Here is a 24,183-nt window from a genome sequence, read left to right on the forward strand (position 1 = left end):
TACACGTACACATGCCATACATCCTCGATAAAAACTTTTCACTGCTTCTAACAACTTGCCTCCCACACCATATATTCTTAATACCTTCCACAGAGCATCTCTATCAACTCTATCATATGCCTTCTCCAGATCCATAAATGCTACATACAAATCCATTTGCTTTTCTAAGTATTTCTCACATACATTCTTCAAAGCAAACACCTGATCCACACATCCTCTACCACTTCTGAAACCACACTGCTCTTCCCCAATCTGATGCTCTGTACATGCCTTCACCCTCTCAATCAATACCCTCCCATATAATTTACCAGGAATACTCAACAAACTTATACCTCTGTAATTTGAGCACTCACTCTTATCCCCTTTGCCTTTGTACAATGGCACTATGCACGCATTCCGCCAATCCTCAGGCACCTCACCATGAGTCATACATACATTAAATAACCTTACCAACCAGTCAATAATACAGTCACCCCCTTTTTTAATAAATTATATATATATATATATATATATATATATATATATATATATATATATATATATATATATATATATACACCGTATACCCAAACACACAGACAAACACACGCAGCCTTTCTCTTGTGTCACTGATAACAACTTGTGCGTCAACTTTTCTCGCAGGAAAATATTCCATGTGAATTCTGGCGGAAATTACCTTTTCAAAGGCAAGGAGAAGTTTTCTATCTTTAAAGTGGCATTATTTCTTACCCTGCAGTAGTGGCTGCTATATTCTCACACCTGTTGTAATACTCCCTTAATATACAGGTACTGAGTAGTAACTCAATAACGGAGGCACCATATATATATATATATATATATATATATATATATACATATATATATATATATATATATATATATATATATATATAGAGAGAGAGAGAGAGAGAGAGAGAGAGAGAGAGAGAGAGAGAGAGACAGAGAGAGAGAGAGAGAGAGAGAGAGAGAGAGAGAGAGAGAGAGAGGATAGGGGAGAAAGAATACTTCCCACGCATTCCTCACGTGTCGTAGAAGGCGACTAAAGGGGACGGGAGCGGGGGGCCAGAAACCCTCCCCTCCTTGTATCTTAACTTTCTAAAAGGGGAAACAGAAGAAGGAGTCACGCGAGGAGTGCTCATCCTCCTCGAAGGCTCAGATTGGGGTGTCTAAATGTGTGTGGATGTAACCAAGATGAGAAAAAGGGAGAGATAGGTAGTATGTTTGAGGAAAGGAACCTGGATGTTTTGGCTCTGAGTGAAACGAAGCTCAAACGTAAAGGGGAAGAGTGGATTGGGAATGTCTTGGGAGTAAAGTCAAGGGGTTAGTGAGAGGACAAGAGCAAGGGAAGGAGAAGCACTACTCTTGAATCAGGAGTTGTGGGAGTATGTGATAGAGTGTAAGAAAGTAAATTCTAGATTGATATTGGTAAAACTGAAAGTTGATGGAGAGAGATGGGTGATTATTGGAGCATATGCACCTGGGCATGAGAAGAAAGATCATGAGAGGCAAGTGTTTTGGGAGCAGCTGAATGAGTGTGTTAGTGGTTTTGATGCACAAGACCGGGTTATAGTAATGGGTGATTTGAATGCAAAGGTGAGTAGTGGCAGTTGAGGGAATAATTGGTATACATGGAGTGTTCAGTTTTGTAAATGGAAATGGTGAAGAGCTTGTAGATTTATGTGCTGAAAAAGGACTGGTGATTGGGAATACCTGGTTTAAAAAGCGAGATATACATAAGGAGCGACTGGGTACAGAATGGAAAAAGGTGAGAACAAAGGAGGTAAGGGGAGTGGGGGAGGAATGGGATGTATTTAGGGAAGCAGTGATGGCTTGCGCAAAAGATGCTTGTGGCATGAGAAGCGTGGGAGGTGGGTTGATTAGAAAAGGTAGTGAGTGGTGGGATGAAGAAGTAAGATTATTAGTGAAAAAGAAGAGAGAGGCATTTGGACGATTTTTGCAGGGAAAAAATGCAAATGATTGGGAGATGTATAAAAGAAAGAGGCAGGAGGTCAAGAGAAAGGTGCAAGAGGTGAAAAAGAGGCAAATGAGAGTTGGGGTGAGAGAGTATCATTAAATTTCAAGGAGAATAAAAATATGTTTTGGAAGGAGGTAAATAAAGTGCGTAAGACAAGGGAGCAAATGGGAACTTCAGTGAAGGGGGCTAATGGGGAGGTGATAACAAGTAGTGGTGATGTGAGAAGGAGATGGAGTGAGTATTTTGAAGGTTTGTCGAATGTGTTTGATGATAGAGTGGCAGATATAGGGTGTTTTGGTCGAGGTGGTGTGCAAAGTGAGAGGGTTAGGGAAAATGATTTGGTAAATAGAGAAGAGGTAGTAAAAGCTTTACGGAAGATGAAAGCCGGTAAGGCAGCAGGTTTGGATGGTATTACACTGGAATTTATTAAAAAAAGGGGGTGACTGTATTGTTGACTGGTTGGTAAGGTTATTTAATGTATGTATGACTCATGGTGAGGTGCCTGAGGATTGGCGGAATGCGTGCATAGTGCCATTGTACAAAGGCAAAGGGGATAAGAGTGAGTGCTCAAATTACAGAGGTATAAGTTTGTTGAGTATTCCTGGTAAATTATATGGGAGGGTATTGATTGAGAGGGTGAAGGCATGTACAGAGCATCAGATTGGGGAACAGCAGTGTGGTTTCAGAAGTGGTAGAGGATGTGTGGATCAGGTGTTTGCTTTGAAGAATGTATGTGAGAAATACTTAGAAAAACAAATGGATTTGTATGTAGCATTAATGGATCTGGAGAAGGCATATGATAGAGTTGATAGAGATGCTCTGTGGAAGGTATTAAGCATATATGGTGTGAGAGGCAAGTTGTTAGAAGCAGTGAAAAGTTTTTATCGAGGATGTAAGGCATGTGTATGTGTTGGAAGAGAGGAAATGATTGGTTCTCAGTGAATGTAGGTTTGCGGCAGGGGTGTGTGATGTCTCCAAGGTTGTTTAATTTGTTTATGGATGGGGTTGTTAGGGAGGTGAATGCAAGAGTTTTGGTAAGAGGGGCAAGTATGCAGTCTGTTGTGGATGAGAGAGCTTGGGAAGTGAGTCAGTTGGTGTTCGCTGATGATACAGCGTTGGTGGCTGATTCATGTAAGAAACTGCAGAAGCTGGTGACTGAGTTTGATAAAGTGTGTGAAAGAAGAAAGTTAAGAGTAAATGTGAATAAGAGCAAGGTTATTAGGTACAGTAGGGTTGAGGGTCAAGTCAATTGGGAGGTAAGTTTGAATGGAGAAAAACTGGAGGAAGTAAAGTGTTTTAGATATCTGGGCGTGGATCTGGCAGCGGATGGAACCATGGAAGCGGAAGTGAATCATAGGGTGGGGGAGGGGGCGAAAATTCTGGGAGCCTTGAAGAATGTTTGGAAGTCGAGAACATTATCTCGGAAAGCAAAAATGGGTATGTTTGAAGGAATAGTGGTTCCAACAATGTTGTATGGTTGCGAGGCGTGGGCTATGGATAGAGTTGTGCGCAGGAGGGTGGATATGCTGGAAATGAGATGTTTGAGGACAACATATGGTGTGAGGTGGTTTGATCGAGTAAGTAATGTAAGGGTAAGAGAGGTGTGTGGAAATAAAAAGAGTGTGGTTGAGAGAGCAGAAGAGGGTGTTTTGAAATGGTTTGGACACATGGAGAGAATGAGTGACGAAAGATTGACCAACAGGATATATGTGTCAGAGGTGGAGGGAACGAGGAGAAGTGGGAGACCAAATTGGAGGTGGAAAGATGGAGTGAAAAAGATTTTGAGTGATCGGGGCCTGAACATGCAGGAGGGTGAAAGGCGTGCAAGGAATAGAGTGAATTGGAACGATGTGGTATACCGGGGTCGACGTGCTGTCAATGGATTGAACCAGGGCATGTGAAGCGTCTGGGGTAAACCATGGAAAGTTGTATGGGGCCTGGATGTGGAAAGGGAGCTGTGGTTTCGGTGCATTATTACATGACAGCTAGAGACTGAGTGTGAACGAATGGGCTTTTGGTGTCTTTTCCTAGCGCTACCTCGCACACATGAGGGGGAAGGGGGTTGTTATTCCATGTGTGGCGAGGTGGCGGTGGGAAGAAATACAGTCGCACAATGTGAATTATGTACATGTGTATATATGTATATGTCTGTGTGTGTATATATATGTGTACATTGAGATGTATAGGTATGTATATTTGCGTGTGTGGACGTGTATGTATATACATGTGTATGTGGGCGGGTTGGGCCATTCTTTCGTCTGTTTCCTTGCGCTACCTCGCTAACGCGGGAGACAGCGACAAAGCAAAATAAATGAATAAGTAAGTAAATGTATATATATATATATATATATATATATATATATATATATATATATATATATATATATATATATATATATATATATATTGTCCCTGGTGATAGGGGAAAAAGAATACTTCCCATGCATTCCTCACGTGTCGTAGAAGGTGACTAAAGGGGGCGGGAGCAGGGGACTGGAAACCCTGCTGAAAAAGTACTGGTGATTGGGAATACTTGGTTTAAAAAGAGATTATACATAAGTATACGTATGTAAGTAGGAGAGATGCCAGAGAGCGTTATTGGATTACGTGTTAATTGATAGGCGCACGAAAGAGAGACTTTTGGATGTTAATGTGCTGAGAGGTGCAACTGCAGGGATGTCTGATCATTATCTTGTGGAGGCGAAGGTGAAGATTTGGAGAGGTTTTCAGAAAAGAAGAGAGAATGTTGGGGTGAAGAGAGTGTTGAGAGTAAGTGAGCTTGGGAAGGAGACTTGTGTGAGGAAGTACCAGTAGAGGCTGAGTACAGAATGGAAAAGGGTGAGAACAAAGGAGGTAAGGGGAGTGGGGGAGGAATGGGATGTATTTAGGGAAGCAGTGATGGCTTGCGCAAAAGATGCTTGTGGCATGGGAGGTGGGCAGATTAGAAAGGGTAGTGAGTGGTGGGATGAAGAAGTAAGATTATTAGTGAAAGAGAAGAGAGAGGCATTTGAACGATTTTTTCAGGGAAATAATGCAAATGAGTGGGAGATGTATAAAAGAAAGAGGCAGGAGGTCAAGAGAAAGGTGCAAGAGGTGAAAAAGAGGTAAATGAGAGTTGGGGTGAGAGAGTATCATTAAATTTTAGGGAGAATAAAAAGATGTTTTGGAAGGAGGTAAATAACATGTGTAAGATAAGGGAACAAATGGGAACATCAGTGAAGGGGGCTAATGGGGAGGTGATAACAAGCAGTGGTGATGTAAGAAGGAGATGGAGTGAGTATTTTGAAGGTTTGTTGAATGTGTTTGATGATAGAGTGGCAGATATGCGCTCCGTCGTTGGTAAAGTTATGGCCTTTATCGTTATCCAACAGATGGTCGAGGTGGTGTGCAAAGTGAGAGGATTAGGGAAAATGATTTGGTAAATAGAGAAGAGGTAGTAAAAACTTTGCGGAAGATGAAAGCCGGCAAGGCAGCGGGTTTGGATTGTATTGCAGTGGAATTTATTAAAAATGGGGGTGACTGTATTGTTGACTGGTTGGTAAGGTTATTTAATGTATGTATGATTCATGGTGATGTGCCTAAGGATTGACGGAATGCGTGCATAGTTTGATGATAGAGTGGCAGAGTGGCAGATATGCGCTCCGTCGTTGGTAAAGTTATGGCCTTTATCGTTATCCAACAGATGGTCGAGGTGGTGTGCAAAGTGAGAGGATTAGGGAAAATGATTTGGTAAATAGAGAAGAGGTAGTAAAAACTTTGCGGAAGATGAAAGCCGGCAAGGCAGCGGGTTTGGATTGTATTGCAGTGGAATTTATTAAAAATGGGGGTGACTGTATTGTTGACTGGTTGGTAAGGTTATTTAATGTATGTATGATTCATGGTGATGTGCCTAAGGATTGACGGAATGCGTGCATAGTGCCATTGTACAAAGGTAAAGGGGACATGGGTGAGTGCTCAAATTATAGAGGTATAAGTTTGTTGAGTATTCCTGGGAAATTACATGGGAGGGTATTGATTGAGAGGGTGAAGGCATGTACAGAGCATCAGATTGGGGAAGAGCAGTGTGGTTTCAGAAGTGGTGGAATATGTGTGGATCAGGTGTTTGCTTTGAAGAAGGTATGTGAGAAATACTTAGAAAAGTGAATGGATTTGTATGTGGCATTTGTGGATCTGGAGAAGGCATATGATAGAGCTGATAGAGATGCTCTGTGGAAGGTATTAGGAATATATGGTGTGGGAGGCAAGTTGTTAGAAGCAGTGAAAAGTTTTTATCGAGGATGTAAGGCATGTGTACGTGTAGGAAGAGAGGAAAGTGATTGGTTCTCAGTGAATGTAGGTTTGCGGCATGGGTGTGTGATGTCTCCATGGTTGTTTAATTTGTTTATGGATGGGGTTAATAGGGAGGTGAATGCAAGAGTTTTGGAAAGAGGGGCAAGTATGCAGTCTGTTGTGGATGAGAGAGCTTGGGAAGTGAGTCAGTTGTTGTTCGCTGATGATACAGCGTTGGTGGCTGATTCATGTGAGAATCTGCAGAAGCTGGTGACTGAGTATGGTAAAGTGTGTGAAAGAAGAAAGTTGAGAGTAAATGTGAATAAGAGCAAGGTTATTAGGTACAGTAGGGTAGAGGGTCAAGTCAATTGGGAGGTAAGTTTGAATAGAGAAAAATGGAGGAAGTGAAGTGTTTTAGATATCTGGGAGTGGATTTGTCAGCGGATGGAACCATGGAAGCGGAAGTGAATCATAGTTAGGGGGAGGGCGAAAGTTCCGAGAGCGTTGAAGAAAGTGTGGAAGTCGATGACGTTATCTCGGAAAGCATAAATGGGTATGTTTGAAGGAATAGCGGTTCCAACAGTGTTATATGGTTGCGAGGCGTGGGCTATGGATAGAGTTGTGCGCAGGAGGGTGGATGTGCTGGAAATGAGATGTTTGAGGACAATATGTGGTGTGAGGTGATTTGATCGAGTAAGTTTTAATAGGGTAAGAGAGATGTGTGGTAATAAAAAGAGTGTGGTTGAGAGAGCAGAAGAGGGTGTTTTGAAGTGGTTTGGGCACATGGAGAGAATGAGTGAGGAAAGATTGACCAACAGGATATATGTTTCAGAGGTGGAGGAAAAGAGAAGTGGGAGACCAAATTGGAGGTGGAAAGATGGAGTGAAAAAGATTTTGAGTGATCGGGGCCTGAACATGCAGGAGGGTGAAAGGCGTTCAAGGAATAGAGTGAATTGGAACGATGTGGTATACCGGCTCGACGTGCTGTCAGTGGATTGAACCAGGGCATGTGAAGCGTCTGGGGTAAACCATGGAAAGTTCTGTGGGACCTGGATGTGGAAAGGGAGCTGTGGTTTCGGTGCATTATTACATGACACGTAGAGACTGAGTGTGAACGAATGTGGCCTATGTTGTCTTTTCCTAGCGCTACCTCTCGCACATGAAGGGGGAGGGGGTTGTTATTTCATGTGTGGCGTGGTTGCGATGGGAATGATTAAAGGCAGACAGTATGAATTATGTACATGTGTAAATATGTATATGTCTGTGTGCATATATATGTATACGTTGAGATGTATAGGTATGTATACGTGCGTGTGTGGACGTGTATGTATATACATGTGTATATGGGTGGGTTGGGCAATTCTTTCGTCTGTAACCTTGCGCTACCTCGCTAACGCGGGAGACAGCGACAAAGCAAAATAAATAAATAAATAATACATACATACATATATATATATATATATATATATATATATATATATATATATATATATATATATATATATATATATATATATATAAGATAACCCCGAGCCCCTCTTTGAGGTCTTGGTGTTCCTTCAGGCCTCTTTACCAGCGGCTGCTGCAGCTCAGTGTGTATTACACTTATTAGCAGCGACAGGATAGGCTTCTTGGAAGTGAGTTATTGGACGAGTCTATACTCTCTCTCTCTCTCTCTCTCTCTCTCTCTCTCTCTCTCTCTCTCTCTCTCTCTCTCTCTCTCTCTCTCTCTCTCTCTCTCCTCAACTGACTATGGTAAAACCTCTCTAAAGATGACTTCTCTCGCGGTTCAACACACTCTAGCAACACACACACACACACACACACACACACACACACACACACACACACACACAAACACACACACGCGCACCAGTGATTCGTGAGGCTGCGACTTGGTGAGAACCTTCTCGGTTGTTTAAAAGGGTCAGAGGTGAGTTAGACCAGTTTAAACACTTAAAGAGACTGCGGGGTCCTCACCATGTCACCCTTGTCACCGAGACCTCCTCCTACCCCAGCCACCAATGACCGACATCATCACCACAACCACCTTGTACCAACCAGTGTTCAGACAGACTGGTGCAAAAGTCATATACCTGCTTGTACCAACCAGTGTTCGGACAGACTGGTACAAAAGTCATATACCTGCTTGTACCAACCAGTGTTCGGACAGACTAATACAAAAGTCAAATGCCTGATTTTGTGGTTGTTGTAAACAACAAGGGCGAAGCTAAGGAAGCAAATTGCTTAGTTTTCTCTTCAGTTACGCGTATGTCAACTACTATATCACAGTACCTCGACTAGCGCTCATCATTAATGTTCGTCATTAAATACATAATTTATGTCAATCACGAATTCACGGCCATTCTGACAATGAGTGATTTTTCATTACTTATTGTTCGGATAATCACAGTTAAATGCTCGGTAAAACTTCCTGGATTAAGTTCATATACCTCACTCATTTGCTTACCCAGGGCATAGAATTATCCAGCTCCACCTTAATCTTGGACTCTTTTGTGGTTTATTAGCTAGTCACTGTCATGACCTCCCGGGTCTGTAATACCTCAAATACATAATTTAAGTATAACAGCTGCTTTACTGCAATAAACCGTTCTGTGTTTATTACACACATACACACACAGAGAGAGAGAGAGAGAGAGAGAGAGAGAGAGAGAGAGAGAGAGAGAGAGAGAGAGAGAGATTACAGGGCTCTGCGTACAAGTGAAAAGTCAACTTCGGCGAGGGTGTGTCATCGTAAATCGATGTAAAGGAGTACAGTCTCATCGAAAAACTCCTCACTCAAACAGACTCCATCGTTTCCCTGCAGCTGATTGTGGCGCTGCCTTGAAGCTGCGGGAGCCCTGCGAAAATGGCCATGGAATTTATTAGAAAAGGGGTGACTGTGTTGTTGACTGGTTGGTGAGGATATTCATATGTATGGTTCATGGTGAAGTGCCTGAGGATTGGCAGAATGCATGTATAGTGTCATTGTACAAAGGCAAAGGGGATAAGGGTGAGTGTTCAAATTACAGAGGTATAAGTTTGTTGAGTATTCCTGGAAAATTATATGGGAGGGTATTGATTGAGAGGGTGAAGGCATGTACACAGCATCAGATTGGGGAAGAGCAGTGTGGTTTCAGAAGTGGTAGAGGATGTGTGGATCAGGTGTTTGCTTTGAAGAATGTATGTGAGAAATACCTATAAAAACAAATGCATTTATATGTAGCGTTTATGGATCTGGAGAAGGCATATGATAGAGTTAATAGAGATGCTCTGTGGAAGGTATTTAGAGCATATGGTGTGGGAGGCACGTTGTTAGAAGCAGTGAAAAGTTTTTATCCAGGATGTAAGGCATGTGTACGAGTAGGAAGAGAGGAAAGTGATTGGTTCTCAGTGAATGTCGGTTTGTGGCAGGGGTGCGTGATGTCTCTATGGTTGTTTAATTTGTTTATGGATGGGATTGTTAGGGAGGTGCATGCAAGAGTTTTGGAGAGAGGGGCAAGGATGCAGTCTGTTGTGGATGAGAGAGCTTGGAAGGTGAGTCAGTTGCTGTTCGCAGATTATACTGCGCTGGTGGCTGATTCGGGTGAGAAACTGCAAAAGCTGGTGACTGAGTTTGGTAAAGTGTGTGAAAGAAGAAATCTGAGAGTAAATGTGAATAAGAGCAAGGTTATTCGGTACAGTAGGGTTGAGAGACAAGTCAACTGGGAGGTAAGTGTGAATAGAGAAAAACTGAAGGAAGTGAAGTGTTTTAGATATCTGGGAGTGGATTTGGCAGCAGATGGAACCATGAAAACGGAAGTGAGTAATAGGGTGGGGGAGGGGGCGAAAGTTCTGGGAGCGTTGAAAAATGTGTGGAAGGCAAGAACAGTATCTTGGAGAGCAAAAATGGGTATGTTTGAAGGAATAGTAGTTCCGACAGTGTTATATGGTTGCGAGGCGTGGGCTATAGATAGAGTTGTGCGGAGGAGGGTGGATGTGCTGGAAATGAGATGTTTGAGGACAGTGTGTGGTGTGAGGTGGTTTGATCGAATAAGTAATGAAAGGGTAAGAGAGATGTGTGGTAATGAAAATTGTGTGGTTGAGAGAGCAGAAGAGGATGTTTTGAAATGGTTTGGTCACATGGAGAGAATGAGTGAGGAAAGATTGACAAAGAGGATATATGTGTCAGAAGCGGAGGGAACGAGAAGTGGGAGACCAAATTGGAGGTGGAAAGATGGAGTGAAAAAGCTTTAGAGTGATCGGGGCCTGAACATGCAGGAGGGTGAAAGGCGTGCAAGGAATAGAGTTTACGAAATGGCGTCCTAGCTACGTCTCTTCATTGTATATTAACTGACTGTTATACTTTTCTCTTGTGTCTCCCCTGATGATGTGATCATTACAGGGAAGTGCACTTGGGAACTTATCGTGTTTTATTTTCCCCGTGGACTCATAGGAATATATATATATATATATATATATATATCCTAACCTAAGCCAATTGCCCATTTTATCGACCAGACCCAGGCAGAGGACGAGCAGCGTGGTTGATGGTGTCCCGAGCTTTGCGACCAGGATTCGATCCTGGGTTCGTTCGCTGGCGGCTCGTGAATGCGTAACGGCCAGGAAAAGTTACCGCTGCAATACGGAGATACGTCCATGCGTATGTATGTACAAAATGTGTGTGAGTGTATGTTTGATTGTGCATATGTGTATGTTTGATTGTGCATATGTGTATGTTTGAGTGTGCAAGTGTATGCATGTATGTGCGTGTGTATATTTGCTTAAGTGCTTGTGTATTTTTGTGTTTGTGTGTCTGTGTGTCTTTCGTGCGCGGCTGAGCATTTGAAGCATTTAAAGTGAGAAATCTTAACAGCTCATCACATGCACCCTGATGACGCATCTACAGATGACGTCCAAACATACGTCACCTCATGCGTCATATATATACAAACAACTTCCTGTGCGTCAAATGGTGTCAGTTACTTGCACAAGGCAAAGCGTCCCTAGTCTCCCACATCATTGTGTTACATCATAATTTACGTTCGTTTTCAGGGACAGACGCTGGTGTATTTGCAGTCAGTCTCTGGACTTTGTCAGTGGGGGGGGTGGAGAGAGAGAGAGAGAGAGAGAGAGAGAGAGAGAGAGAGAGAGAGAGAGAGAGAGAGAGAGAGAGGGTGACGTAAGGACATACATGACCGTATCTTTGCTCTCCGTCGTTGGTAAAGTTATGGCCTTTATCGTTATCCAACAGATGGTTGGATTTCCCGATGAACGACGTCATCCGGCCGTTAGTCGCTTTTAAAAAGCGGTGGCACAAAGCTCACCCACTTCTCCAGTGTCGTCATTACCTGGCGCCACACGGTAGATGGCTTCCATAGCACCTGTGTCATCGAACTGAGCATAGCTGTCGTCGTGGACCGTGTCGAACGCCAAGGGCTTCTCGTGATGGTATAGGAGCTTTTTTCTTTTTACGTCGGAGGCTCCAGTCACGAACCAAAGTCCACATCCGGGCCGGGCCTTAATTGATGAGAGGGAGAAGGAAGAAATGAGGAGAAATGTTTTAAGAATATTGGAAGACATGTCAAGCTTGTCTTTTTAAACGTGCTGGGTCATAGTTGTTTGGAAGCACTTGAGGAGGAAGAGAGTTCCAAATCGTCGAAGTGGAAGGAAGGAAATTGTTATCAAAATGGCCCACCCTTCAGTTACCAGCGGCCACAATAATTGACACAGTATCTTGCCGAGTGCTACACGGTCTAGCTAATGACTTGGGCACACTAGTAGCCAACTCTCGAGAACGTAACCCATATTGATACCTGGAGAAGAGGGAAAGTGAACCAACATTGTCGCGTCGGGCAAGTAGGTCAAGTAGTGAGGTTAGCCTGGGGGAGTTGATGAGTCAGACTGCTTTAGACTTAATTCTGTCTTATGATATGTAGAGCTAGAACCACTTCAGAAGTGGGAGCAGTACTCCAAGCAAGGGATCCTTCATATTGTTATAGATTGGGTAACTGTCCGGAGGAAAAGAAATTTCTAGACCTAAACAGAACTCCTACCATCTAAGAGCCAGGGTTAGTTATTTACGTACTGTGAGGTTTCCAAGGTACGTTAGATGTTACAGTGATACCGAGTATGTTACATTATGTTACAGTGATACCAAGTATGTTACATTATGTTACAGTGATACCAAGTATATTACATTATGTTACAGTGATACCAAGTATATTACATTATGTTACAGTGATACCAAGTATGTTACATTATGTTACAGTGATACCAAGTATGTTACATTATGTTACCTGGTCTCGATAGTCATACGCCTCCCTGGTGACTCACTTCACGTGTAATTCTCTCGAGGCTCGATGCCGGAGTCCCGGGAAGCCGGTGCCAGGCTGCCGCAGGGCAACTCTGTTGTTGTATTCGCCTGGCCCAAGTCGGCCTGACACAGACCCTTGTGTTATGGCGGCTCGTCATGTTGGCGAGCATGAGCGATAATGAATCTTTGAAACCTCGCTGCATCTCAGTCCACTGGACAGATACGAGTGCAAGTAACGTGACCTCTCATCTCCAGCTGAGGTCCCGGTAGGCCGGACCTGAAGCATCAACACAGTCTGAAGCATCACAGATACGTCACGGGTCTGATAATTACATCCAAGGCTGCTCCTCCGCCTGCCCCTCCTGCGGTGCCGGCCTGGGCAGAGATAACTCAGGAAGCACCACCAACACCTGCTCCATTCTTGGCCTTGAGGTCCTCGAGACAATCTCCGTTTCCCCTACGATCTTTCGTCCTGTTCCCCACTCGAGTCTGAATCGTGTTTACGCAAAGGATGAACATCAGAGAAGTCTGATCCTCTGAACAAAGGCAGTCACGACCTCACAGCTGCCTTTACATCCCCGTGAACAGAGGCAGTTACTACAACACAGGGTAGAAATCCTCTCCAGATGTGTTTGTCTTGTAAAAAATTCAATAGATGAATCACTACCAAACATATGAGAGGGGTTTAAACTTAAGTCCTACATGATAACAGTAAGAAAGTAGGAGGTGATGCCAGCGAAGTATATGTGTAATCAGGGTTAGACATGGTAATCATCTGGTCTATGTTAAGGCACCGAGTTTAAAAAGAAAGTGTAAAGCAGAACCATCTGTTCCTTTCCCTGTTCCCCCCTCAGAGCTCCAGCAAGTAGCGAGCGTCATAGATAGAAAGGAAGAGGGAAGCTGGAGCAGTGAGGGAGACCGACTCGTACACAGAAAGAAAAATCAAAATGATAAAGAAAAACAGGAATTCGTTAGACAATATTTACTAGATGGACGAACTTTTACTGCGCCTTGTTGACCAAATCGACGATAGGTAGAGTTTTCTACTTTGTTTTGCTTCGTATTCTCATTTTCTGACTACAGAAACCTGTCTCGACGCGGATTAGATTTCCAACAAAGATTTGAGTTATATCGCAAGTTTAATGTTGCTGTTGTCTGGTATAATGAGAGGGATCACTGCCGGCGCTTTCAGGGGGTCTGTCGGGTGACTTGATTCTGCAGCTAATGCTGCGGCAGGAACCCAGATGGTGTCTTCTTAATGGGATGATGACTAGCAATCCTCAGGGAGGGTCCTATCTTCTCTTTCCCTCCCTGACTCACCCACCTTCTTCCTCTCTCTCTCTCTCTCTCTCTCTCTCTCTCTCTCTCTCTCTCTCTCTCTCTCTCTCTCTCTCTCTCTCTCTCTCTCTCTCTCGTCAGCCAGCAGATAATGACACTGTCATGTACGAGAGTTTACAACGAGCAATACAGGATAAAGACTCGATCATTTTTGAGGGGATTCTAATCTTCCAAAAAATTCAAGTGGCAAACTATCTCAAGTGTAGAAAGTGAGTCCGCTACACTTATCTACACTGTCGAAGACACATCTCTACCAAACCGTCACCGAACCCTGGAGGGAGGAGTTCTTAGTGACTAATACCTGTGTTGGAGAACATCTAGGCACTTGTGACCATAACGTGGTTAGGTTCGACGTAAATACTAAAACCGACTCCCCTAAAACCAGTATTATTATCCCTAACTTTAAAAGACCGGATCTTAACGTGCTGTGCGACGCATTGAAGGATAGTCTTAGCCTTGTTGGCTCATGCCCAGAGGAATTATGCGCCAGTTTTAAGCGTCAGTTTATGTACCATCAAGTCACATTCATTCCCATGCACGACAGAAACAATTGAACCAACAACAACCTGAATGGTACTCGCAAAAACAATTGCAAGAGCTTTAAGGCTCAGAAATGAACTATGTAAGCTTGAAAAAATCAGATATTGACCCAAATGTTGCAATGCAATGTAACACAATTAGAAGGCAAGTGAAAGGCCTTATCAAAGAAGACAAGAGAGAATGCGAAGAAAGTTTGCAAAAGATTAGTGATAGAGATCCTAACCGATTTTATAGATATATCAATGATAAGAAACATACAAGGAGTGGGATCGGACCCTTAGTGAACGAGGATGGGGAACCCATTGTGGACCATAAAAGCATAGCAACAACCCTGAACAAGTTTTTTAGTTCGGTTTTTACGCTAGAAAGCAACGATACGAATTTTGAAAAAGTGTTGAATAACACTCACACGATACAAGAATGTACTGTCGCAGTTGGAGAAGTAGTAACACCGACTGGTAAGTTGGAGAATAATAAATCCCAGGTCCTGATCGTTTCTATCCACTAGTAATTAAAAATGTCAGACACGAAATTGCCGGACTGGTAACCCATATTTGATAAATCTCTCCTTGATGCAATAGTACCACAGGACTGGAGACTAGCAGACATCACTCCTATATACAGAAAGGGAAGTCTTAAATTGCCAGGTAATTACCGTTCTGTTCGCCTCACATCACTTATTTGTAGACTTATGGAGTCGATTGTTAGAAATCGTGTCCTATCTGAAGCAACACAGCTTGATCAATCATCCACAGCGTGGTTTTAGAAGGCGCAAAACACAACTGACAAACTTTCTTGAATTTTATCATAAATCACTTAATACCCACGACAAGACGAAAGCAATAGCTATGATATTTCTGGACTTCCAGAAAGCATTTGGCAAAATCCCCACGTTAAATTGATGCGCAAATCCGGGTCTTGAGGATTACTGACTGCATAAGAAATTGGATAAAAGCCTGGTGACGTGACAGGAGGCAGAGTGTCGTAATGACTGGGGAATCATCACTGTGGTCACCCGTTACTAGTGGCGTCCCCCAGGGATCTGTACTTGGGCCAACACTTTTCATCATTTATATTAACGATATTGACGTCGGGCTAGATTGCCCAGTGTCCATATTTGCACGTGATACAAAGATCAGCAATGCCATATTAACTGAAGAAGATGGGCTAAAATTACAAGAGGATCTAGATAAAATCGCTGATGGTCTAGTTAATGGCAAGAGTCATTTAACGTCAATCAATGTCATCTGTAAGAAATAGGAAACCAAAACAAAAAACTTGATTATGAACTGATGAGCCATAAGGTAAAGGACAGCCCAAGTGTGAGGGATCTTGGGGTCACTGTCTCCAACAGCTTCAAATTCTCCCAGCATTGTAATGAAGCTGCCAAGAAGGCAAATAGGATGTAATATTTATTAATATTATTTATTTACGTACAGAAGCAAGGATGTGATATTGTCACTATACCTAATTTTCGTTATACCACACCTCGAATATGCAGTGCAGTTTTGCCCCACCCCCCCCTCCAATACTCAAGTAAGCAAGGATATTCTTAAATTGGAAGCAGTACAACGAAGAGCAACTGAATTGATTCCTGCCTTGCACAACAAACCGTATGAAGAGAGACTGCGAGAATTTAGATTTTTTCTCCCAAAGCAAGACGCGCATCCCAGGCAAATTGATAGATTGTTTTGAGATGATTAAAAGACTCAGCAACTTCGATATTGAGAATTTCTTTACAGTAGCGCCAACATTACCGACCAGAGGAAATGGATTAAGACTTCTTGTTCGCCAAGTAAATCTGGATTGTACGAAATATTTTTTTTTACGAATTAGCGATGCTTGGAAGAAGCTTCCATAAAATGTTGTTCAGAACAACCCTCTTGATATCTTCCAAATTAGGTTTGATCATCAGTTGTCACTCTCCGGTTCTGAATCATTCATTTAATCAGTCATCATAACACAGTGGTGTATCATGCTGCCTTCTCAACCACTGATCTCCCTCCCTGGCCATGTTGAGACGACATACCAACATTGATTGACCCATGTGACTTGCTTTGAAAGAGTAGTTGTGAGTTACTGTATCATTCTTCAACATCAGGAATGATGTAAGCATGATAAGTCGAGAGGCTGGAGCTTACGTTTATCATTAGTATTGTCTTTATGAGAAAAAGTGAAGGGATGCATGTCACTGGTGATGGGGTGCATGACATATTCATGTTTATTCTACCTGATGACATTCCGGTAACAATTTCCTTTAGGTTTCTTTATCCTGCAAGGTATTTTTCATACCTGTTTTTCTGCCGGCGGGTGTGCTGGAGGGTGGGGACAGAGTCTCGGCTTTGCTATCCCTTTCTTCTAATGCTTTCAAGGGAGCTTTTTTTTCATCGTTACGGCCAGAACACCAAGCTTGGACCTTGGGTCTGTGTGTCTATGTAACTCTATGTAACTTTCAGGTACTGAATAATTCTTATAATCAATAAAGTAGTGGTATATCAAGCCACCTTCTCGACCACTGATCTCGCCCTGGCCATTCTGCTCTAACTTACCAACACTGAGTAGCCCGCGTTACCTGCCATATAGAAACAATAAAGAATCATCATATTATCCATCGACTTTAAGAGTGATAAAGACATGGTCGCGAGGCTGGAGCTCTAAGTTTATTCTCTCTTCTGTCTTTATGATAAAGTGAAGGGATCCATGTCGTTCATGATGGGATGCATGACGTACTCACGGTCATTCTAACCTCTTGACTTTCCTATAAAAAGAGAAAAAGTTCCTACAATCATGTTGATCCTGCAAAGTATTTTCTTCACTTGTTTCCCGTCCTGCGTGTTGCCGGAGGGAGTGGAGGAGGGGGAGAGAGAACCTTTGCATTGTCATCTTTTTCTTTCACGGCTTTTTAAAGGGACTGCAATTCTTCGCTTTTTAAGTAGTGGTAAGACCAGGTCACCCCGCTAGGACCTGGGGTTTGTGCATCCATGTAACAACCCTCATGCGGTAAGCGCTGTGCTCCGGCAGCCCTGACTCGTGAAAATCTCTTTGTATATCCCAGCAGGTAGCTCTCTCTCTCTCTCTCTCTCTCTCTCTCTCTCTCTCTCTCTCTCTCTCTCTCTCTCTCTCTCTCTCTCTCTCTCTCTCATTCTTCATACAAGGAATATATATTGAAAACTCGTTACAAGTGACATTTATTCTCCCTTCGAGCAAAGAAATGTCATAACTTTTGAATATTATTTTGTTTCTCCAAGTGAATCCAATGATAAACAAGAGCCGAACATTTTCGGTCACCGAAGGTGTTAAGCGGGTCTCTGGACATTTAGGGAAGGAGCTTAGTTGAGGGGTTTTGGGCCAGGAGGGAGTGACGACGCTGGCCAGCACACGACAAAACCCAACTCACTCGGAAAGAAGGGTAGTAAAGGTTGAAGTTGATGGGAAGGAGGGGGAGGAGGGGATAGCCGGTGGAGGAGGAGGAGGAGAAGGAGGGGGGTCTCTTGGTTTTGGGGTTGGGGGGGAGGTAGTGTGGTAACCAGATACCTGTTTAGGGACGTGATCATAAGCGGATGTATAATCTTCAGAGCGTATCATGTGTCCCCAGCTCCTCCGAGTGACGGTTATGTACACATTAAAGACTCGTATGGACGCTTATAACAACAACCAAACATTTACATAAAACGAAGACGTAAAAGGCCAACCTTCACATTCCCGGTAGGTAGGCCAATCAGAGGCGGTGCGCGGAGCAGCCGCCAATACAGGAGGGCGGGCGCATGGCGAAGGACCAATCACCGGCCACGTCGCTGGTGGGAACGTGACTGTGGCGTACCGGGGAACGTCCCGCGCGCGCGCCGGCTAGCCGAAGGAGGTCGCACATACGGACATTCACCCACCTTCAGGGAACCATTGTGAAAAATCTTGTGTAATGTCCGGGGGTGGAGGCCATTGGTGACGTACGAGGTGGTCCTCCCGACCCTCCCCCCAGGGTGACGCCAGCGTTGGACCACCGTAATGAGGGATGGTGAGGTTTATGACTGCTGTTCCTTACTCCGCCGCCCACACACACACACACACACACGATGAGGTGAGGGGTAATTGCCGTGCCGACTTGCGCTGCGTCTGCATTATTCTTTTACAAAACATCATACTGAATATGGTACAAGAATCCATGTCATCTTCCATTGCAGAATTCGCGACAAAGTGCTCCATTTTTATGTATACATAAGAGGCAGTTAAACACTAGAGTGCAGGTGGGGTGCTGCTGCTGGCCGTTTATAATTGTCTTTATATATAGGACGGTCGACTCTTCTGGCGTTCCGTCCTGCGCCTTGGGAGGTGGTAACAGGTCTTGCTGGCGGCTGTGGTGCGGCCATGGACACGTGTGTTGTGGGTGGCGATGGTCAGGGTTAGGGAACACAGTCTCACCAACCTTAAGACAGACACAGGTCTTGACTCTCCCTGGCTAAGCTTCTGTAACTGAAGGAGCGGAAAAATACTCGTGTAGCCACCGTAATCATGTCCCATAATAACTCACAACTTTTACGTTATCAAATCTGTTTCCAGCCTTATCTGTGTGAGTCCTGGGTTACCAGACAGGAGCTGTATATACAGGTCGTGTTCAGGTGTATCATTCATACACTTTCTTGGGATTCTGGAAATATACACTGTGAGGTGTAGTGAGTATTGCTCGAGCCTGCTTTACTGATCTCTCGGTCAACACGATGTGTCCAGTAAGAGGATGACCTGATGTTCAGCTCAGCTGATGTTCAGCTCATGTAACCTGATATGATCAACACAACAGCAGGAAAAGGAACGTTGTGCACAGGTAGACCAGAAGTATCTACTGGACGTTTAGTGAACCTCGTATTTCTGAGAGCTTGGGATCATGTTTGCCTTCAACCACTCTCATTGTGGATCGCCACCAGTGACCTTTGCTGTTGACGCGATGAATGATTATTGATAATCACTGATTCTCATTTAAGATCTGCTGCATATCGCTGTTAGAATTAGGATTAGTGAGATCATCAACTACATAAGCCAGGATTTGGCGCGAACTCGTTGTTCTTACGAAGAAGAACAATGGGGCAAGTGGACTGCCTTGTGTGACTCTCTGACGGTGATGTGACAAGTCGTGCACACCGGGGAGAAGGTGTGGCGTGATAACCCGGTCATGAAGAACACCTGGAGAAGAACTGCATGATCTACGTAAGTCAGGAGGTTTTCTGAAAGCTTATAATTGAGGAGAACAACTTAGCTACGTGTATGTCAGTCCCTCTGAGAATGATTTAGTCCATAAAATCATAAATGTAAGTCACTGTGTTCTTGAATTTTTTTTTTCTAGAATTATATATATTGACAAATCACAAGTTACCCATCGAGCAAAGTCATCCTCGGTTCTGTCAGCATAATGAGGGGTCCATAAAGAGGGGTCAGGGTCATCGGGCTGAGTTCACTGTATTTGGTTCTCATAAGTTTTACAAGATGGCGTTATTACAGTGTCTGTGGCCGCGTCTCTGAGAAAATGCCTAAATTCTGTTCATTTTCGCTGTTGTCACACAAGGAAGAGACTAGAAGCGATCTGATCATCAAGGACCGTATGTCATCTTTATCAGTATGTTAAAGTATATGTCCAACACGGTTTTCTGTATAGTCATCCTTTCGAACATCAAGAGAGAAGACGTTAAAACCAGTTTTCGTAAACTCATAAGAAGGAGTTTATAGAAAAAAGACCCGGCTTGTTAAAAGTCCCCTCTCTCTCTCTCTCTCTCTCTCTCTCTCTCTCTCTCTCTATATATATATATATATATATATATATATATATATATATATATATATATATATATTTTTTTTTTTTTTTTTTTTTTTTTTTCTTCATACATATTTGCCATTTTCCGCATTAGCGAGGTAGCGTTAAGAACAGAGGACTGAGCCTTAGAGGTAATATCCTCACTTGGCCCCCTTCTCTGTTCCTTCTTTTGGAAAATTGAAAAATGAAAGGGGAGGATTTCCAGCAAAGGAAGGAGTAGCACTCCTCCTGAAACAGAGTTGTGGGAGTATGGGATAGAGTGTAAGAAAGTATACTCTAGACTGATATGGGTAAAGCTGAAAGTGGATGGAGAGAGATGGGTGATTATTGGTGCATATGCACCTGGTCATGAGAAGAAAGTGATTTCGGAGCAGCTGAGTGAGTGTGATAGCAGTTTTGATGCACGAGGCCAGGTTACAGTGATGGGTGATTTGAATGCAAAGGTGAGTAATGCGGCAGTTGAGGGAATAATTGGTGTACATGGTGTGTTCAGTGTTGTAAATGGAAATGGTGAAAAGCTTGTATATTTGTGTGCTGAAAAAGGACTTGTGATTGGGAATACCTGGTTTAAAAAGAGAGATATACATAAGTATACGTTTGTAAGTAGGAGAGATGGCCAGAGAGCGTTATGGGATTATTGGACAGGCTCGTGAGAGAGAGACTTTTGGATGTTAATGTGCTGAGAGGGACAACTGGAGGGATGTCTGATCATTGTCTTGTGGAGGCGAAGGTGAAGATTTGTAGAGTTTTTCAGAAAAGAAGAGAGAATGTTGGGGAGAAGAGAGTGGTGAAAGTAAGTGAGCTTGGGAAGGAGACTTGTGTGAGGAAGTACCAGGAGAGACTGAGTGCAGAATGGAAAACGATGAGAGCAAAGGAAGTAAGGGGAGTGGGAAAGGAATGGGATGTATTTAGGAAAGCAGTGCTGGCTTGCGCAAAAGACGCTTGTGGCATGAGAAGCGTGGGAGGTGGGCAGATTAGAAAGGGTAGTGAGTGGTAGGATGAAGAAGTAAGATTATTAGTGAAAGAGAAGAGAGAGGCATTTGGACGATTTTTGGAGGGAAGTAGTGCAAATGACTGGGAGATGTATAAAAGAATGAGGCACGAGGTCAAGAGAAAGGTGCAAGAGGTGAAAAAGAGGGCAAATGAAAGTTAGGGTAAGAGAGTATCATTAAATTTTAGGGAGAATGAAAAGATGTTTCGGAAGGAGGCAAATAAAGTGCGTAAGACAAGAGAGCAAATAGGATCATCGGTGAAGGGCGCTAATGGGGAGGTAATAACAAGTAGTGGTGATGTGAGAAGGAGATGTAGTGAGTATTTTGAAGGTTTGTTGAATGTGTTAGATGATAGAGTGGCAGATATAGGGTGTTTTGGTCGAGGTGGTGTGTGAAGTGAGAGGGTTAAGGAGAATGATTTGGTAAAGTGAGAAGAGGTAGTGAAAGATTTACAGAAGATGAAAGCCGGCAAGGCGGCGGGTTTGGATGGTATTGCAGTGGAATCTATCAGAAAAGGGGGTGACTGTGTTCTTGACTGGTTGGTAAGGATGTTCAATGTATGTATGGCTCATGATGAAGTGCCTGAGGATTGGCGGAATGCATGCATAGTGCCATTGTACAAAGGCAAAGGGGATAAGAGTGAGTGTTCAAATTACAGAGGTATAAGTTTGTTGAGTATTCCTAGGAAATTATATGGGAGGGTATTGATTGAGAGGGTGAAGGCATGCACAGAGCATCAGACTGGGGAAGAGCATTGTGGTTTCAGAAGTGGTAGAGGATGTGTGGATCAGGTGTTTGCTTTGAAGAATGTATTTGAGAAATACTTAGAAAAACAAATGGATTTGTATGTAGCATTTATGGATCTGGAGAAGGAATATGATAGAGTTGATAGAGATGCTCTGTGGAAGGTATTAAGAGTATATGGTGTGGGAGGCAAGTTGCTAGAGGCAGTGAAAAGTTTTTATCGAGGATGTAAGGCATGTGTACGTGTAGGAAGAGAGGAAAGTAATTGGTTCCCAGTGAATGTGGGTTTGCGGCAGGGGTGCATGATGCCTCCATGGTTATTTCATTTTTTGATGGATGGGGTTGTTAGGGAGGTGAATGCAAGAGTTTTGGAAAGAGGGGCAAGTATGTAGTCTGTTGTGGATGAGAGGGTTTGGGAAGTGAGTCAGTTGTTCGCTGATGGTACAGCGCTGGTGGCTGATTCATGTGAGAATCTGCAGAAGCTGGTGACAGTTTCGTAAAGTGTGTGAAAGAAGAAAGCTGAGAGTAAATGTGAATAAGAGCAAGGTTATTAGGTACAGGAGGGTTGAAGGACAAGTCAATTGGGAGGTAAGTTTGAATGGAAGAAAGCTGGAGGAAGTGAAGTATTCTAGATATCTGGAAGTGGAATTGGCAGCGGATGGAACCATGGAAGCGGAAGTAAGTCACAGGGTGGGGGAGGGGGCGAAAGTTCTGAGAGCGTTGAAAAATGTGTGCAAGGCGAGAACATTATCTCGGAAAGCAAAAATGTGTATATTTGAAGAATAGTGGTTCCAACAATGTTATATGGTTGCGAGGCGGGGGCTATAGATAGGGTTGAGCGGAGGAGGGTGGATGCGTTGGAAAGGAGATGTTTGAGGACAATATGTGATGTGAGGTGGTTTGATCGATTAAGTAATAATAGGGTAAGAGAGATGTGTGGTGATAAAAAGAATGTGGTTGAGAGAGCAGAAGAGGGTGTTTTGAAAGGGTTTAGTCACATGGAGAGAATGAGTGAGGAAAGATTGACCAAGAGGATATATGTGTCAGAGGCGGAGGGAACGAGAAGAAGTGGGAGGCCAAATTGGAGGTGGAAGGAACAGTGAAAAAGATTATGAGCGATCCATGCCTCGGATCCATACAATAAAGGGACATATATGGTTTTTTGCTCTCCCAGACATCGATCTATGTTTTCACACATTCTTCAGCGCTCCCACTGTCTTCTCCTCCCCAACCCTACGACTCACTTCCGCTTCCATGGTTCCATCCGCTGCCATTTCAACTCCCTGATATCTAAAATACTTCTCTCCCTCCAGTTTTTCTCCATTCAAACACACACCCCAATTAACCTGTCCTCCAACCCTGCTACAACTAATAACTTGACTTTTATTCACTTTTACTCTTAACTTCTTCCTCCTTTAGCACACTCTTCTAATCTCAGTTTTCGTAGTTTCTAACTCAAATATGCCATCAGTGTTGTCTCAGCAGCAAACAACGGCTGACTCACTTCCAAGGCTCTTTTTATACCTTACAAACTGCATACTTGCCCCTCTCTCGAATAGCACCTTTGCCGCATACCGGAATGCGCTTGGAACCTCTCACTCTCTTCTAATCCTACTCGTACGTATGCTTTACACCCTTAATAAAAACCTCGCACTGCTTCTAGTAGCTTTCGTTCCACGCCATATATTCCTAAGACCCTCCAAAAGACATCTCTGTCAAACCTATCATATCCATAGATGCCACATACAAGCCCATCTGTTTCTTGAACTATTTCTCACACACATTAAAGCATACACCTGATCCACAAATCCTCTGCCACTTCTGAAACCACACTGTTCTTTTCTAGTCTGATGCTTTGTACATGCCTTCACCCTCCCCATCACCACTTTTCCATACACGTACGCGGAACACTCAGCAGACTTATACCTCTGTAATTTGAACACTCTCCTCTGTCCCTCTTGCCTTTATACACTGGCGCTATACATGCATTTCGCCAAACTTCAGGCACCTAACCATGATCGAAACATACATTGAAAATCATTACCAATCAATCAACAACAGTCACCCCCTTTCTTAATGATTTCAACTGCAATACCATCCACTCCCGCTGCCTTGCTACATTTCAATCTTACAAAAGTCTTTCACCACGTCTTTGCTCCACACCAAACAACTCTCACTTTGCATACCGCCGCGTACAAAACACCTACATCTGCTACTCCAAACACATTCAACA

This window comes from Panulirus ornatus, chromosome 10 (genome assembly GCF_036320965.1).
Source record: "Panulirus ornatus isolate Po-2019 chromosome 10, ASM3632096v1, whole genome shotgun sequence".
In the NCBI taxonomy this organism is placed as follows: Eukaryota; Metazoa; Arthropoda; class Malacostraca; order Decapoda; family Palinuridae; genus Panulirus; species Panulirus ornatus.